This window comes from Coturnix japonica, chromosome 3, assembly GCF_054131305.1.
Source record: "Coturnix japonica strain WE chromosome 3, WE-NBRP24, whole genome shotgun sequence".
Classification (NCBI taxonomy): Eukaryota; Metazoa; Chordata; class Aves; order Galliformes; family Phasianidae; genus Coturnix; species Coturnix japonica.
This window is the reverse complement of record NC_140665.1, coordinates 53,502,123-53,520,769: the sequence shown is the minus strand read 5'-3', so window position 1 is coordinate 53,520,769 and position 18,647 is coordinate 53,502,123. Positions and strand designations below refer to the sequence as shown.

Here is an 18,647-nt window from a genome sequence, read left to right as displayed (position 1 = left end):
CATTCCAAGAATGTAAAAGGACTATTTTTTGATGCAATCAGTGCTTAAAATCTTTCATTTTCTATAGCCAAAATAACTCTGATGAACATCTGAATGAAACTTCAGCTGCCCCAGATTTAGATAATGGCTGTATGTGTACTACAGAGCCTCAGGCAGGCTTCCACAGTATTTGCAACCCTCAGGAGAGACAGAGGAACAGAAACTGTGTTTCTTCTGAGATATTTACATTTTTTTCTCTCTGCTTTGAACTGGAAAAGTATATAATGCTGACAAAATTCCTATATGTAGGCTTCCGGTAGCCTAAATTGCAACTGGCTCCCCTGCTTTCTTTCTGCAGTTTCTGATTTTAGAAAAATTCAGATCTAGAGGTGGAAATTAAATGATTTCAGAGTCCTCCATTTCTTTTAGGAAAGACTAGAGGAATACTGGTCCTGCACAATCTGGCATTGTAAAGTGCTGCAGTGGCTGTGCTCAGTTATTTGACTCAGGACTAGGCCAACCTCTTGTTCATAAATTCTGCAAACAAATGCTTTTAGCATTTTGAAGAGAAAATGTATAAATATTGCTCTAGAGGTTGTGTTCAATATATGTATTTATAAATGAAAATTTCTGAGAGAGAGACAGAGAAATAAAGTATTAAATAAAACAAGAGTAGTATGTAATAGAAATGAGTACTATAAGAGCAATATATAAAGAGAGATAAAAGCTTAATATTCAACACATAAAAAGTTATAGATGACAAAAGAAATGGAGCTGGACTTTTAATGACCACTTCTGAGACTACGTTCACATCAATGAGGACAGAACAGATGAGACCTACAGAGACACTTTCAAATCAGTCCTCCAGGAGGGTATTTTAGGGTTTACCATATGTCCTCATGCTAGTGCTATTTAAGACCCTGCTGAAGGTCTGCAGAAACACCTCACAGCTGAAATTAAATTCAGCTCCTATAATATACAATTTCAAAACTTAAGTCAGTTAGCCCAGAGTCCCTTTAGAGTCAGGCAGTGATGTTCTCTCTACAAACAATTCATGCCCTGTTAGAATGTGGGACTTTGTTCCATCTGGGGTTGTGATAAGGTGCTACTTTATCTTCTGTGACTACAGACTGTAAACCATTCCTTAGGTGGAAGAAACATCAACATGAACTGTTGACAGTCTTTGTGCTGCTCCTCTGCCCCATTTTGCAATTGTCATGAATTTTGACAAATATTTTTGGTATTATCAAGGGGAATATATGCAGCAATTCATTTTGCCTATTAAGCCCCAGAGAAAGAACAGCTCCCAGCCAAGAACATTTTCAACTGATCTTACCCAATACTTTATTTATTTTTTTTTCCTAGAAGTCTAACTAGTCAAACTACCAAGTAGTTTTGGAGAAGGCAATACCTCAGCATTCTGCATGCTTAAATCCGTATGCTTGGCTCTCTTGCACCTTTTCTGTGGTAACAAATGACTGACCTTCTCAACCATCAACCAGTGATTTCCTGAAACTGTGTTAACTCTGTATGTCAGGCAAAACTGAGCTCCACAGTTCAGCTGCATTCAAGTTCACAACCAAATTTGAAGCCCCACACAATATGATGTTTTTCAATCTAGCTGCTATAAAAATTCTGGTTTATTATTGAATATAAATCTGGTTGAATGCTGATGTGATTGGAATTTTGATTCACTGTTCTCTCATGACCTGTCCCAAGTATAAAACACATGAAATACATGAACACATGCATGAAGGCATACAGAATCTGTGCTAACATCATCCTTAGGGCTGCAAACTCAAATGTTCCAGAAAAGCAAATTTCAGTATTGCTGTTTTCTGTCTTTTGTTTCAGCTATCCTGGCAAAAACTTTTAGATTAAAGTTACAGATTATACTGGACCTAGCTTCACTCAGAGACTGAAACATGTGATGCTCTCTTGATGAGCAGATACATGACATTCAGTCTAGCAGCTTTTGTCCTGCCCAAGCCAAATCTCCTTCCAATGTCAATATTATTTATTAGCTCATGAGCTCTTCAAGTCATCACCAGGAGATCTGAGAGCTTTTACAGACACTGGTGAGCCTATTCTCATATTGGGAGAGAGAGTGCTGGGGAAGTCAGAAGGATCCTGAAATTTCATGCTTGGATGCCCAGCTACAGATGTCTAGAACATGTATTCAAAGCACGTCCATGGGAAATGTTTAGTAAAGGTGACATAGTATCACTGAGCCTTCTGTACAAAGGGGCACTGTCATTTCAAGATTTAAAAGTATTTATTTACAATGCTCTCCAAAAATACTCACAGTTCATTAGAAGTCTAATTGAAGTTAGGGGTCTTCTGATTCACCGCATTTTTGAAAAGGCTCTTGGATAAAAATGAGCTAAGAAACCATGCACGAGCTTTACAAAACAAAGTAACAAGGAACTGATTTTAATTACGTACAGTACCATTGATTTTCGTATTTTTGCATCTAAAGCCACTAATTGCTCCATTATTACATTTCCAGGTCTTCGTGTTTTCACTCAAAGTTTTGAGTGCTTCTGAAAACTCAGACCAACCCTCACACACCCCCCCCCCCAGCTTTAGTGGTGCTGGGGAGCACAGACATGTGGTGTGGTGCCATCTCAGCTGTGAATATTTAACACTGTTATAGTTCAAGACTTCAGCCAGCAATGCTACCTGTGAAGGCAGGGTGCCTTGGGACAGAAAGTCCTTGGCAGGAGCTAAGCCTTAATGAGCTTAAAATGTATTGAGGAGTTCAGCAAACACAAAGCCAGGTCACAGAATAGGTAGTAGAGAAATTTTCCTATGTGTAATGTTTATAAGACAATTGTTTACATTATCTGAATGGTTTTAATTACAGGACAGTTCAGACCAGTTTCTTAAGTTTTCCCAAGGGGTAATTAGTAAATTTGCATATTTTCCATTGCTCTACTGAAGCAAATCAGCTATTCTTATCAGAAGATTGACCTGGCAACCTCTGTTCTTAGCAGATTATAGTCTGAGTTTCATCATTACATCAGCTAGTATATTGGCAAATATTCTGTTCTGTAGTTCTAGAGCAAGTAAACTTTGGACTTTTCATTTAAAATGCAAGAAATTTTGAGACACGGGGTAAAAGGGGGCTGCATGTTACAGCTGCTACACACGGCAGCTGTGATACATTTCAATTTCTTACAAGTATGTTAATAGTGTGGTCTCCGTCAGAATGGTAAAAGGACTGGTTTATCTTACTTGTAGTAAAAGCAGAAAAATCACATACACTTCATACTTCCACATGATAGACATACTGTCACACGCTATGTGGACAGTGCTTTTAGTTATGCTCAGATTTGTTAAATTGAATAAAAGTAAATTAATTTCCACAATTCCCCCAAAGTAAACATGTTTCACAAATTAATACACCATTATATATTTCAGATAAATAGTTTTCTAATATTATATCAGATGTGTTATTTTGGTTGGTCATAGGAGGCATGGAAGTATCCATACCTGAGATTATTAGCCATTTTGATTTAAAAATCAAAGTCATCAAATGAATAGAAACATACAAAATACAATAAGCTTGTAAGAAATTTGAATTGACTACTCTCGTAGATTCCACTAGGAATCTATAAAAAAAAAAAAAAAGCATTTATTTAATTTTTTTCAAATGAGTTTGTAAAGATTTAAAGTTTCACTTTACTCACTTTTTCTGTTGATTTTAGTACTAATTTCAATTACCAGAGTAATGACAGCTTCCACTGAGAAAAGAGTAATGGGCATAAATCACAGTGAAATTAAATTGTGGTAGATACTGAAATAAATAAATCATCTTTGTTCTAAAGGACAAAGAATTGATATTTATCAAAGTAGAAAACTGGCATTATTCAAGTGCTATCTAGCCTGTTTCAATAGGTTATCCATAAGCCTGTGTCTACTTGTATATGAAGTGAAATACAAACTAGGCAAAGGAGAATATACTGGATTTTTAAAGCTACGTTTATTAATGATAAAGTTGAAATCTTTGAATACTTGGAATAAGCGAGCTGTATGCTTTTATATATAAGGAGAAAAACTGCTAATGAATTATAGGCATATTTTTGGATATTCTTGCCTATGAAGCAGGTCAGAATCTGCTATCATATAAAATATCATACATAGGAACATATGTATAGAGACACGTATACTTATATAAATCAAAGTAAACATAGGCAGAATAATTAGGAAAAATGAAATAAATAAATAGGGGTGAAAAATGATAAATACACTTTGTCTTGTTGTCTGTGCCGTTGCTTTTCCATGGAATTAAACAAATCATCATTTTTTTCCCTGCTTATTTTAAAGCCCCTTTTACTTAGAAGGCAGGATGTATTTTCATAATAGTCTCTTCAGTCTTAAAACTGGGATGAAATGTTGGATCTCAGACAGAAAAAAAATGTGACCAAATTCGCTTCTGCTGAAAACCTCTACTTGAGCTGATGGCTGCTGACACCTTGGAGCATTCCCAAGCAAGGGACAGAATATTGCACACTTTTATTGTGATAAGAGTACCTACTTCATAGGGGAAAGTAGCAGTGAACTACTGTCCTACAAATGTTCACATGTTCACCCTATCACGCATCTATAATCTATTCACTCCTAATACGCAGTTTGCACAAGGGAATAGGATAGAGTGCTGGCCTGGAGCAAAAGTCATTTCTCCATACAGGTTCTACAGGATTCTACATACCAGGTTCAGCTGATCCTTCTGGAATTCCTTGCTGAGCCAAGTTTTGTCTCCTTCAGACCATCTGTGCACTGCAAAGATCCTGGCTTCTTGCCTGTCTGCTACATTGCTTCCCAAAGTACTCTAAACTATGCGGCAGTAAGTTCCAAATCAGTTCATATACATACCGGTAAATTCATCTGTACAAGTTATCCCTTGTTTTTCAAATTATTAACCATACTAAATTTATATCTAAGCAATAATACACAAGAAGCAGTTTGCAGATCTTTGGGGTTAAAATTGGAATTAATGACCTCGAGAAGATGTTCTTCGGAGGGAGAGAGGCAATCCAGTAGTAGAACCTAATCTGAATCGTATTAACACAATACTACAGGTGAACAACCTTCAGCGTAACAACAACCTGACAACAACAGCTAGATATTTCCACTGATGCTTCAACTGTTAGTCTATTTCTTTAAATTTGCATTACATACCCAGTTTCCAAACAAGATAACAATTGTTTACTGTAGGTGTCCTTTTATGAATCATCAACAGTGAGCGAAAATGTACTCTTACTGCAATCCTTTAATAATTAATTAGTAATAGGGACATACATGTTTAAGTGTTTTGCATGTTGTGTCTTCTGTTCTTATTTAACAGAGACATTTTACAGCTTGTGAATGCTGTGCAAAGAATATTTTCTCCTCTTTAAGATAAAGGAATTAGGTGACTACTTTATTTCAATGTGCCTAGTGAAATATGGTCTTTTACTGAAAATATCAAGAGTGCACAGAGCTTTCAAGTGTTTTAGTTTTCTAACACAGGCAGCAGAGTGACTGTGGTGGGGGAAGAGAGTCATTCTGTTGCATGCCACATCTCAGGTCAGTCATTGGCACTGGCATGGTCAGCAAACTCGACTCTCTTGTCCTTTTTTCCTACTTCTCTTTGTACTCTGCTGGTAAATTCATTATGTTTTAATTCTGTTCATACAGTAACAAGTTCAGTGGATGTCCAAGTTTGCAAAAACGCATTAGATACACTAAGAGCAATCAAAAGAGTTTAGATATGTTGTGATAGTTAATGGGAAAGTAAAAAAAAAAAAAAAAAGTAATGGTTCACATTATACTGAGAAGATATTCATATTCTTTCCTGATCAGAAATCTTCTTCCAGCTCTGCCATGGATCAGATTTGTTCTAGTGGCAGTCAATCTGTGCATGATTGAGGATTTTTTTCCTCTGGATTTTTTTTCCTCTGTACTACATAGAACTCTACTCAAAACCCATTATTCCACAGAATGCTTGGTTGGTACTGCTAATGAGTATGGACATGATAATATTTAACAAAGAAAGATGAGCTGTAAATCTTTAGTGAAGGTGCTTGTCTGTTGGCTAAGAGAAATCTGCCGAATGTTAGGGGGGGGAAAAAAAAAAAGAGGTTGTGGATACATTTCAACTGGTTAATCCATGCCAGCAAACACTTTGAAGTGTTGTGAAAGCTCAAAGATAAAGGGCACAGAGTATTTGTGAAAGCAGTTCCAGTGAAAGCAATTACACTTAACATAATTTAAATAATTATTCTTCTCATCTTAACAGTAACTGGATTAAAAATAGTATATCTTTTGCCCTTTATTTAAACCTTGTAAAAAATAGGATAATAAAACTATGCTTAATCCAACCAAGATCAATAAAGATTCTAATAGCTCCTCCTTGTCCCACTTCTTAAGTTCTTTTCACCTGTCCCAGCTCTACATCGGAAAAGTGAACAGAGTACAGTGTCCTGAAAAACCTTGTTTTGCTAAAGTTGGCATGAAAGTGCTGGGCAAGATTTCAAACTCAGGCATCAGCTGAGGATTATGTAAGGTTGATTCTCTTCATTGTTTCTGCTGATCTTTAAGCTGTTAACATAGAGTCAGTGTGACTTGATTCTTTTGAATGGAAAACAACACAGTTTTTTTCATGATGAAAATGGCTGTGTTGATTAGGTAAGCGGTTTTCCATAACAAAATTTTATATGTGTTCACACGTCCATGCAGGTATAGAGTGCAATGCACTTACTTTTCCTTTTTCTGTAGGCAAAAAAATACTCTCAACTCTTGCTTGCTTGCTGTGGAGATTTTATTATGTAGAATATAAACTTGAGGACTGTGTAGAGACTGCTTTTTTGGAAGAGACATCAAAATTTGTCTGTTTTCCTCCAGATTTTAGCTTTGCAAGTGTCTGACATTTTAATATACTTTTTTTCTTTTCTGTCTTCTCACAGACATACACTAGGAAATCTTATTTTCCTCCTAATAGCTGAACCAGATTGCCTTGAATTAACAAAATCTGGCCAAGATGGGGGTAAGGAATTGTCACTACAGGGGCAATGGATCCATCACAGAATCATAGAATGGTTTGGATTGGAAGTGACCTGTAAAATCATCTTGTTCCAAGCCCCTGGCATGGACTGCCACCCACTAGACCAAACTGCCCAGGAGCCCATCCAGTCTGGCCTTGAGCACCTCTAGGGATGGGGCATCCATGGCTTCTCTGGGCAGCCTGTGCCAGCACTTCACCACCATCTGAGTAGAAAGTTCCCCTCTAATATCTAATGTAAATCTCTTCACTTTTAGTATAAAACCATTCCCCCATATCCCCCTTGTTCTATCTGGCTGTGTAAAATGTTGGTCTTCCTCCTTTTCTAAACTCCCTTCAAGCCCTGGAAGGCTACAATGAGGTCTCCCCAGAGGCATCTCCAAGCTAAACAAACCCAGCTCCCCCAGACTTTCCTCACAGGAGAAATGCTCCATCCCTCTAATCATCTTTGTGGCCCTCCTCTGGATCTGATCCAAATGCTCTGCATCCTTCTTGTGTTGGGGGCCTTGTTCCTGGGTGCAGTACTGTGGGAGGTGCCTCACAAGAGCAGAGAATAAGGGACAACCAGTTCTCTCTCCCAGCTGGCCAACCCTCCTTGACCCGTGTAACACCTTGCACATGGCCTTATTGAACCTCACTCCTGCTATTATATCAACTGCACAACTCAGCTTGGTGTCATCAGCAGAGCTGATGACTGTACACTTGAATCCATCATAGAAAACTGATAAAGATCTCAGTTCCTGTTCTTACTGGCATGTTTTCCATCACCATCAATTAGCATAATCCTTGGAGTGATATTGGCATACTGCTCTGGAAGAAGTGAAGAGCTTCGTTTGATACCTTCTACCAAAGAAGGTGAAGAATCTGCAACAGTAACAGATGGTGTGGACATTGTACAGAATGCTACATTGTGGCAGTGGCAATGTAGCTCATAACGAGTGGATGCTTTTACAGTAGTCCTCTTCACTGCCTTATTAAATCTGCATGACTGCCTTAGGCTGGTTTTCATTCATGATAATCACAGTGCTTCCTCTTTGTTTGTGGCCTATCTTCAACTGTCGTAATCTTAGGTCTTTTTCTTGTCTCCCAGTATTTACAAAATATGTACTTCTGCTTAGACAGCTTCAAATCAGGGAATGATCATAAGAAATGTCAGTGAGGTTTAGGAGAAGTGTTCTACGCAGCAGGCATCTAAGCTTGTGTTTCTGTAGAAAGAAAGACCAAGTCCAAAAAATCCCAAGTTTTTCTGGCTCTTCACAGTAGATTTTGTTCTCATGATTGTTTTTTGTATTTCTTTGTTTTAATTAAATATCTGACTAACCTCATTTGCTGTTAAGTTGAAACAGTGCTATCAGTTGATTATGAAACATTTCTTTTGGGAGATACTTTACCCAGAAAAATTGGAAGTTTCAGAATGAGAAGTGGTAATTCATGGAAAATGTAGCTATGAAAGTTCTGATTTATTTATTTTATGGTTTGGTAACTCAAACATTCAGCTTCAGCTGAAGGATTTGAATGCAAACTCCCTGTTTGCTTGAAACCATTTACTGATTTAGATCCAATTTCACAAATAGTTTCCACTCTCCCCGAGTGCACTTCTTGGCAAAGTCTTTCCATACAACTCTGTTGGCCTCATTCTTTTAACATCTTTGCTCTCAAATCCAGTAGACATGAGAGTAGTTGCAGGCAAGCAAGGAGCAGAGGGGTATAAAGATGTGGAGAAGGTAGGGATCTCAGACTAATTTCCTTTTAGATTCATTAATACAGGAAATTTTTTTGGAAGGATGCATCTTACATGCCCTCTAGTCACTCAGTGATTGATTTCTGTGAGGAATGAGGCAGGCCTTTCCTCCTGGGTTCTACCACACTGGCCTTCTGCCCAGAAGTGACTGGCACTGAGAAACCCTGCTGCACTTCCTTGCTGACACCACAAAGACTCCAGTTCTTCTCTATAGACTTTCTGCTGGAACTGAGGAAGCTCAGTGTTGCCAACACAATTCTGGAAGCTTCTTGATGGCTCTCTTTGGTCCCACACAGCTGTTGTAGGAAGTGTTGGCCTTGCTAGAACTGGGGATGAACAGTGGAAAGTAGTGTTGCGCTCCAGCACCTCCTCAGTACTTTCCATCAGTTCTGTGCCTTTTTTTCAGTGCATGAGGCTGTGTGGAGCAACAGCTATGTCAGAGCCAAGAGCTTCCTTGAATTATTTTACTTGCAAGGAAAAGGTGTTTGTGAGGGTAGAAAGAAATGCACTGAATGCCACATCTATCTTTATAGCAGAGTAAGTTTTAGTTCTTTAGTCACTGTTGAGTAGAAGATCAGACTTGAATATACAGTTCAACAGCCTCTTTAGGATCCTCCCAAACACAAAAAAGTCAGCTGAAGTACTTAAATCTCCTTCCTGTGACCATTGTCTGGCAAGCCACCCTTTTGTTCATTTCAAATTATGGTGCGAGATGGGGTAGAAAAGGGGAAGAAACAAACAAACAAAACAAACAAACAAACAAAACAGCAAAGTCTAGTTTTTAACCTAGCAACTGAAACTTGGTGTTAGAAAATATGTGACAGCAATGATTGGACAAAGACCACAGTAGTGGTTCTTCTTGCATCTGGTTAACTGCTCAACATAACTTTCTGGTGAACATTGTTGAAACTGGCCCTTTTCATGCCTGTGCAGTATCGACAGGTAATTAACTTACAATAAGAATACACAATTTGTGATAAATTTCTATCTGCTTAAAAAGGAGCACTATTGCCTTTCTTCTAAATGAAGTGTGAGAGAGGCTTAGAGAAAGAAAGTGCAATGCACTCAGCCAGCAGGATTAGAAATCCAGATTCAGACTGGTTCAAACAACATATTTTTCACAGTGTTTGAGTTGGTAAGCTGTGTGAGATAGAAAAACATCCTAAATCATAACCAAGCAGCAGACCAAGAAAAATAGTAGGATTTCCAAAGGTGTATAGGACAAGAATGTTCAATAAACACTGATAAGGAGTGTTTGGGAACAAAGAGTAAAAATTGTTGAGAATTTTCTGTTAGAATGTGGTGATTCAGGGAAATGAAAACACTTCACATGAATGTAAATAGAAATTTGATTCTTTCTCTAAAAAAAATATAAACATGCATGCAAAGCACCTGATGGATTTCTGTAGACAGAAGGAATTAAAATGACACATGCTGGTATATCACTTTGCTAAGGCCTTTCTGATAACTTTGTGGGCCACTTCACGTAGGATGTAAAAGAAAATCTGAAATGTTTACTTCTTTTTTTTTTTTCTTTTTCTTTCTTTCTTTTTTTTTTTTTTTTACTGGATCCTTCAAAATTCCTCTAAGATAGATTGTGCTTCTTAGCAGTCTCTGTTACTCTGCATACTCATTGGAGTATCTGGAAAAAATGTTCCCAGACATGGAGTGACAATGAATGGTGATTCAGATTCTCAGAATAAACCAGGAGTTGTATCTCCTAATCAACTGTATAGACAACCTCCAAGATCATATTGCCAAGCAACTGACTACAAACATTATGAAAACAAAATACCGTAAATATTGGCATAAACAGATCATAAAAATATAAGGTATTAATCAGACTGAAAGGTAAGCTGTATAATGCTGCAGCTCTGGAACAAGAACAATTTAGTGGAGTTATTGTAACTAGCCTGTGCTCAAACTGTGGTGCAACTACAACTAATTTTGTATCTTTATTTTCTTTGTACTGTTCCAGGTCACAAGAATAGCTGGATCAAATGACCATGAGACAATTGTGTCCAAATTTCTATGTGGCATTTACATAGTATATATGGTTGAGAAATCTGATTTGAAGGTGTGGAGAGCTCTGCACCACTTATGCCTGAAAGTCTCTTAGGAAACTGCATGCAAAATTCAGGTACTGAATGTGGAGCTACAGAACATGCACATTTTTTTTCCCCCTGTGGTAAATATTTGTACCACTTAATTGCACACAGATAATGAAATACTGCAACATCACGTCTGCTTTCATTTTTCAGTCATTTCCTCAGAGGGATCAGTTCTGCTGTTTAGGACCAGAACCTGAGAGCATTCCCACGGGGCTGTGCCGACAACAGAGACAGTGGTGTAGTCACAAGCCTCATGAATGAGCTTTGCATTAAGGTTCTTTATCCTACAAAACAACCAAAAAGCAGTCAAGGTAGTACAGAGTTCACACAGGCTAGTTTATCAGGCTCCTAAGCAGACTAGCCATGCATCCATAGCCTGTTTGTATGCCTCTCTCCACAAGTGCAGATATAGCTTACAAGGTCACAGAGAATTCAGAGGTTCAGGAACATCAAAAGAGTATGACAATTACAAATATATTGTCATGTCTGACAGGTTGCAGTTGCTTTCAAATAGAAGATATCTCAAAGTTACCCACACCTTTTGCAAATAAGCTCTTAAGGCAAAGTTTCATTCATTTCCAGAGCAGTTAGGGAGAGTAGATCAGTGTAACATCAGTGTGTGCAGGAGGGTTGTTCTAGACCTTCACAGACTGTATGGGCAAGTAATTCTGTGCAATAGGAAGAGATCAATGAATCAAAGCTTCCCCTTGTTCCTGGGTTAATACATTGCAAACCTAATCCAAGTACAAGGAAGGAGCAACCAGGAGATCTGTGCAGCAATACACTGCTGCTCCAAGCCAAAATGTTAATATCTACATGGCCACACTTATTTTTACAGAGGACCTTGGAAAATCAGATCTTCAGAGTTTTGCCCTCAAGGAGATGATAAGGAAAAGTTATTCTTACCACTGACAAACCTAAACATAAACCTCTGCTTTTCCATGCATCTCTCCCTTGCAAGTTTCAGTTCTGTCAGAGCACACAGTATGTCAGACTGGGGATACATTTTTTTTTGTTTATCATATTGTACAGTCAGCTTTGTGCCAGGTAAATGAATGTATTTAGGCATCTTTCTAACTCCCTGTCAAAATTTGGTTACAGGCTTCTGCATTAAATTGTTCTCTGCTCCAGAACTCACTCAGATCAACAGCACTCCAAGACTTCACTCAGCTCTTTGTTTTACAGCAGTTATAATCAAACTATTGTTTTTCATGCTTTAATGGAGATCCTAGAAAAGGAGATTTGAAAAAGAGGGTTAAGAACAGGTTTATAAAACTTAAGTATGTACCTAATCTGTCTGGGAAAATTCATAATTCACTTTGCACATTTTTGAAGCTGTCTTCAACCTTAATCTAACAACATCACGCAAAGTCTAGAAGCGTGTAATTAATAGATTTACCTAATTAAAAACAAGCAAACAAGAAACATCAACAAACAAAAGTAAGTTTATATCTAAAGCTGTCTGCTTGTATGCTAAATATATGCTCAGATACATATTGTATTTTGTGTGCATTTGTATATTTATATAAAAACACATGTGTACCACACTATGTGTACAATAATTAATAAAGCAGTTTTTCTTAACAATAAAATTGTCTCTCTTTCTTCCAGAAGAGGACCGTAAAAATTTCAAAGCCAGTCTTCAAGAGTTCTGACTGATATTTCTACCAAGAAATGGAAGGATACATGCCATTGATCAAGAAACAAGATTAAATTTTTAGCTAAAATTAAGAGACTGTCAAAGCTCTACTATAAAAAGAGTAAGACTATAACAGCCTTGAACAGGTGAGACACTACTTTCTGATCATCTCTTAGTTACTTCATCTTTACAGCTGAGGTCTGCCTCCAACAGAAGAAAGAGGTTACATTTGTTCAGAACAGTGTCATATAGATGTGTCCTTCATGTGTTGCAGTACATAATTTTTGATACCTGCCTTGCAGTGTAGAGTTTGATGTTAGATTCCTAGACTCGTTGGACTTTACAGAGATGAGGATATTTCAAAACAGAATCCAAGGCAATTTCCTACAGTTTCCTAGAATTTCAAGTTGCAAATGGGACTACCACATAACCTGTTGATAACTACCAAAACACTGCTGATGTTTTGTGTATTTAGGTCCATTGCTTCTGGTTTTCACTTAGGCTTGACAGTCATATCATCTTTAATTTTTTATGAAATGTATATGAGCATAATTATCTTTGCAACTTCAGCCATCTTACAAATGTGATGTGAATTGGCCCAAGGATTCCAAAGCCATCATGAGGAGGCAGATAGTGCAATTTTACAAACTTGTTTCCTTGAAAAACTAGTCTAATGAGACTGCCAAGCAGTTAGGTACTTTCGGGATTTGACAGGAAATGAGGAGGAGTTCTAGTTTTACTTTAATATTTACTGAAGTACTTCCTTTACTAATACGTACTTGAATGCAACATAAATCCCATATTTAATCATATTCTTAGTATTCATTGACTTTAAGTTATGCATTGCAACAATAAGCAAGTTCATGACACAGAGTAACCTGTGTAACCCATGGTGAACAACAGACAGATCCTATGTATTGCAAAGTGACATGCCCGCATAAATTAGTACCACCAGATAAGCTTTTTATCTCATCTGATCGCTGATCCAGGAAGGCTGGAACCAGGATGTTAGTGGAGTAGTGTTGGGGAAAGTGCAAGAAACAGGACAGGGGAAACATAACCCATTCTTGTGCATTCTCAGTGAGGAGAAAGGCAGCTGAGAATGTGCCTTTCTTCTCCATCAGAAGGTACAAAGCAGATTTTGTATTTTGTTCTATTATGATTGTGAATTTTGTATTTTTACATCTAATGAAGCAGAATGTTACACATTAGAGACACCATTCTCCATTGCCCCCAGTTTTTGGCTGTTCCCAGCCTACTCAGGCTTGACGGTACATTAAGGTGAGGTTTTAGAACATGATTGCCACAGATCACTATGTAGAAGCAGACAGTGTAGGAAGACTATTCCTTCCATTTGAAATCAAATTTAGCTATATGCTAAGCTGAGAAAAAAGACATTGATGTTCTCTCTGTATTTTAATTGTTTTCAACTATTATTTTAACCAGTTTAAGTGAAAAGACCATACTGATAACTTACATTTCGTACAGCACCTCTTTGCAGAAATGGTCCCAGTGCAATTTCCTCTTCTTGGTACAGCCAGATGAGTTGCTTATGAAACTGGTCATTTTGAAAAATGACTACAATTTTCAGTCACTTTTTCAGCCACCAAGTTAGTGGAATAAGTAAAAGTAGCAGCTGGTCTTGCAGCTTGGATTTTATCCAGTCATTCTATTCAATTTCCAGATATTTCAAGAAGCTCATGAAATACCTGGGTTACCCTTCTCATGACGTTGTGGAACCTGGAGATACTATGCTTTTGCTTTGCCCAGTGGCTCTGCTGGACTGGGAAGTCTGGAGGCAGTGGGCCTTCTGTCCCTTTGGGTAAGATCTGGCCACACTCAAGCTCTGCACCAGGCCCTTCTCCAGCCTGAAGGGCAGAGTAGAGCAGCGCTGTGTAAAATGTCACTATACAATTGGCATTCATAAAGAGAAAACAAACAAGAAAAGCAAAAATTAGAAAGCAAAATCAGAGCACAACAGACAATGTCACAATCATCTTAGCAGGGAAAATAAGTGCTGGCAACTCTTCAATCGCCTATCAATATGCTCATTCACACTGCCAGCACTTGGCCCAGGGAGTGCTTTTCCCCTTCACAGTATCTACAACCCATCCCCACGTGCCCCATCCCCACACATGTTGTTTACATTTCTTGTGTAGCCTGACCAAATCCTCCTATTTCATACCTTCTGACTTCCTCATACCAATCCGTTTCTGACTTCCCTTCTCAGCATTTTTAGTTATTTCTTCCAACTTACTCATGAATTAAAAACAAAACTATTCTGGAAGAAGATCCTATATCTTCTGGACCATTTTTCTTACTTTGTGGCACTTACGGAGGTTAAGATCTCCCCATCCCCTTTCTCATCAGCCCTCTGCCTTCTCCCATGTTTCCTTTCTTCCCTCAAGCTGTGGAAGTGAGAGACTCCAATTATAATATTCACTGAGTACCAGCCAGCTCTTCTGGCTGAGAACTGGGCTTGCTTCAGTAGTTGTTTGAACTTAAGCAGTTGTCAGAGGATTAGAATAGAGAGGGTGCAGCTCATGGAACAGAAAACTATGTCACGGTGTACAACATGGAAAAGCTTTGATGAGTTCTACACTATGTTTTTCTGATCCATTTTTTCAATGTTTCTTCTCATGTTCATGTTCTTCAAATGCCAACTACCCCGAGGACATGAAAACCTGTGTTGTTTCAGTCATACAATTTCTTCTCCCAGTTAAGTGCTCGTATGTAAGCCTTTCATTTTGCAGTTTATTTGCTCTTAAGAAACATTTCTCAAGAGAGCAGGGGTGGGATTCTGATACTATAAAGCTAGTTTAGGAAAGACGGTGGCTATTTCCAAACAAGCTGCCAAATAATATATTTCCTAATTATAACGATTTTATGCACTGGATGGAAAGATTTGTATCATATATGTGTGTGTTTGTGTATAGATGTTGTTTATATTTATAAGATGATTTTTTTTTTTAATATTTATTTTCAAGTTTCATTATTCTCCATAGGACTGAATCAGCTGAGTCAACTCAAGTGGGACTTACCAAAGAAAGACAGATGGCCACTTATTCTTATTGACACATGAAGTGTTTCTAAAACGTATCTGAATTTTCATTTTCTTCAAATAGGATTAAGTTGCAATTTTTAATGCTGTTGGAAGAAACAGAAAGTTCTGTCTAACATAAGAATGCCTTTCAAGGAAAAGTAAAGCCTTTGCATGAACTTCTGAAATGTCAGATCTGTCAAGTAGAAGATGATAGATGCAATGCAAGCTTTGCTCTTGGTCTTACTAAAGAGTTTTTCACCATTGAATACATTCTAATTGTTTCTGCTGTCTCTATGTTTCTAGATTTTTGTTTTTATTTTTTTAAACCCAGTACCAAAAGCACCTTTTCAGTCACATTCCATTAACACACAGATTAAAAACCTTTGTTTCCACTTAGCAAGGCCATGAATTCTGGAGTCTTCAAGAGGTTCTCCTGTGCAACTGGTCCTACTCATTTCACAGAATGAGGGGGACCAGTGAGGTCATTTCTCATGTATAAGATAGGGAAGTGGGCACATGCAGTGTAGTGTTTTGCCTCAGCAAAACAATAGCTTGCTCTGTCCAATAGGTAAATAATGCTCACAATAAGTGAGAGAATCTTCCTCTTTCAGTGTGACCACAGGAATCTGAAGATGGATATTCACATTTCTACTCATTCTGCACTTGTGACCACAAAGCATAGTGATCAGGCCTTTGCCTTATACAAACATTATAAAAAATAATAATATTGCTTATTTAACAATGTTGAAGCATCATCCTTGACTCCTGCCATTAGAGCATTTAAAAATGAAAAATGCTTTTGCAGTCTAAAAGTAGGATCTAAAGATCTTCTTATACTTTTAAGGTTAATCTGGAAAGGGTCTAAACCAGAAATCTCAGTGGAGAACAAGGAAAGCTGTTCAATAAAAGGCTCTGTATTTTAGATCACTGCTCTGCTTCCACTAGTAACTCTAATGGAAATGAATTGATCCTCCTGGAAGGACGTGTGTCTATTATTAACACAGTTACTTGTATGTTTCTTTTTTCTCTGCTTTCAGAGGCAAAAGATTAGAGGTCATAAGAGGTCATAGTACTTCTTCATGTGGTGGTATTTTCTTCTCCATTTCTCCTGGGAAGAATAACAAGCAATTTTAACAAACCCTGCAGCTTCACAATATCTTAGATTGCCTAACATCTTAATTGCTTTTGGTGATGTTCATGAGAGAGAGAGAGGATGAAATTCAATCCAAAATCCCATTGAGTATCAACAGATGCAAGAATCTGAACAGGATGCAGGCTGCAGCTGGGCTCTGCCAGGACTCTAAGCCAAACACCCTGACTTGAAGAGTTCATAATCAGTCAAGATCTGCATCAAAAATGTGCAGCTCAGATCCACTTTTGGTCTGAAATAGGCCAGGCCATGTGCCAGAGGATACATACCTAATTACCAGGCTGTTCTGATTATTACTTCTTCTGTACTTTTCCCAGTAAATTTAGAATAAATTATATCTTTGGCAAATTACACAAAGAGATGATTATACATTTAATTGAATGTTTACCTCTCATTTTCTTCTTGTAATGGTAACTGGTACAGATTACAGGAATTCAGAATAATTTTTCTATATATCTACATTTTCCCAGGGTTAGATTCAGTGGAAAAAAAAGCAAAAACAACAACCACAACAAACAAACAAACAAACAAACAACAAAAAAAAACCCACCAAAACAAAACAGTAAGGGGTCTGGTTAGGGAATATTTATACCATATTCAGCTCATTTTCTTCCTTTAATATGAAAATGAATAGTATCAAGGGATAGTGTGTTGCCTATTTGCAGTCCATTGGAAAATGCATATTAGACAGGGGAAATACATAATTTATTAAATGTATTGCTTAAGGTGAGAAACTTGAAATTGAGTTTTGTAAGTCTGTGGATTTTGGGTTATATGTTTGGCACAGGCTACTCAATCTGCTAAATTATTCAGCACTAAACCTGCCAGTGGGAATAACAAGAAAATAGACATGGAGTTTGAAATGTAGTTTCATTTTACTGGGGAGGGGAAAAAAAAAAAAAAAAAAAAAAAAGGTTACAAGTGAAGTAGCAACACTCAGAAAAGCTTTATTCCCTCCTCATTGAAGAACTGTTGACGTATGACTGTAGCTTTTCCTATTAAAGGAGTATTTCTATGCATTCACTGGGAGTGGTGCTTCAACAAGAATGTGTGTGATACATTAAATGGCCACAAATATCATTTACTTCCTATTGTCATCATTTTATTTCCAAATAACCAAAATGTTCAGGTGTGAGATACAAGAAAAGAACCGAAGGCATTCAAAGTACTGATTTCTCTCAGATGTTTGAGATCATCTTAATAGGAAAACTCATCTCTTAGGATTACTCCTTCCCTACAAAATCAGTTTGTAATGTTAGGAAAGTACTTTGATTTCCTTCAGATTATTCAAGAGCTGTACAAATAGTAGTAATTTTCTTTCTCAGGTTTTAGTGTAGTTAGAAGAAACAAGCCAAATCTGTTCTTTTTGTTTGTTTGTTTGTTATTCAAGCATCAGGTTACCTATTGTCTGGAAGATTTCTTAAATGTATAAAGGAAAATATTTTTCCCTTCAGCCACCACAAAGAAACAACTGTTTCAAAAACTGAAATAAAAACCATTATTTTGTCAAGTTCTACTTTTTTCATCATTAACAGGGAGCATCTCCCCTTGAAAACAGCAGGCTTTTTCTCCTTATCATATGATTAAGATATCTTCAGTTAGGAAGAATCAAAGAAACTAAGAGCACAGACTATCTTACTTATGCTGAGTTTCAACATTTCTCTGTTGGAAACAATCTGTTAGCCTGGGGCAAACAAGAAATATCTGAATCTGAAAGCTTTTCTCTCCTGCCCATCCCATCTTCCCCTCACTCTACAATAGACTGCCCACAAATCTCACAAACCTTGACCACTACTTCAAAAACTATCAAGAAGAAGACCTCTGTTTCTGCAGTTACTCAGCTAAGTATAGTCTCCAAAAACTGGGAAAATAAAAGTAGCAGAACACCAAGTCTAATGAATAAAAAGAATAATGGAAAAATTCACAGATCCTTTGAAGT

General features: G+C 37.4%; 1 long non-coding RNA gene across 3 annotated transcripts in view; it reads left to right on the top strand.

Annotated features, from left to right (window-relative positions):
• LOC107311703 (uncharacterized) overlaps nucleotides 1-18,218 on the top strand; it is a 98,770-nt gene extending 80,552 nt beyond the window's left edge. For 2 of the 3 annotated variants that reach the window (XR_014944830.1, XR_001554196.3), the window contains 3 exons: nucleotides 10,744-10,905; nucleotides 12,488-12,661; nucleotides 15,521-18,218. This is a non-coding gene — a long non-coding RNA (uncharacterized LOC107311703). The remainder of the gene's footprint in view (nucleotides 1-10,743; nucleotides 10,906-12,487; nucleotides 12,662-15,520) is intronic. The other variant, XR_014944831.1, reaches the window with a different exon arrangement.
• Nucleotides 18,219-18,647: the final 429 nt, after the last annotated feature.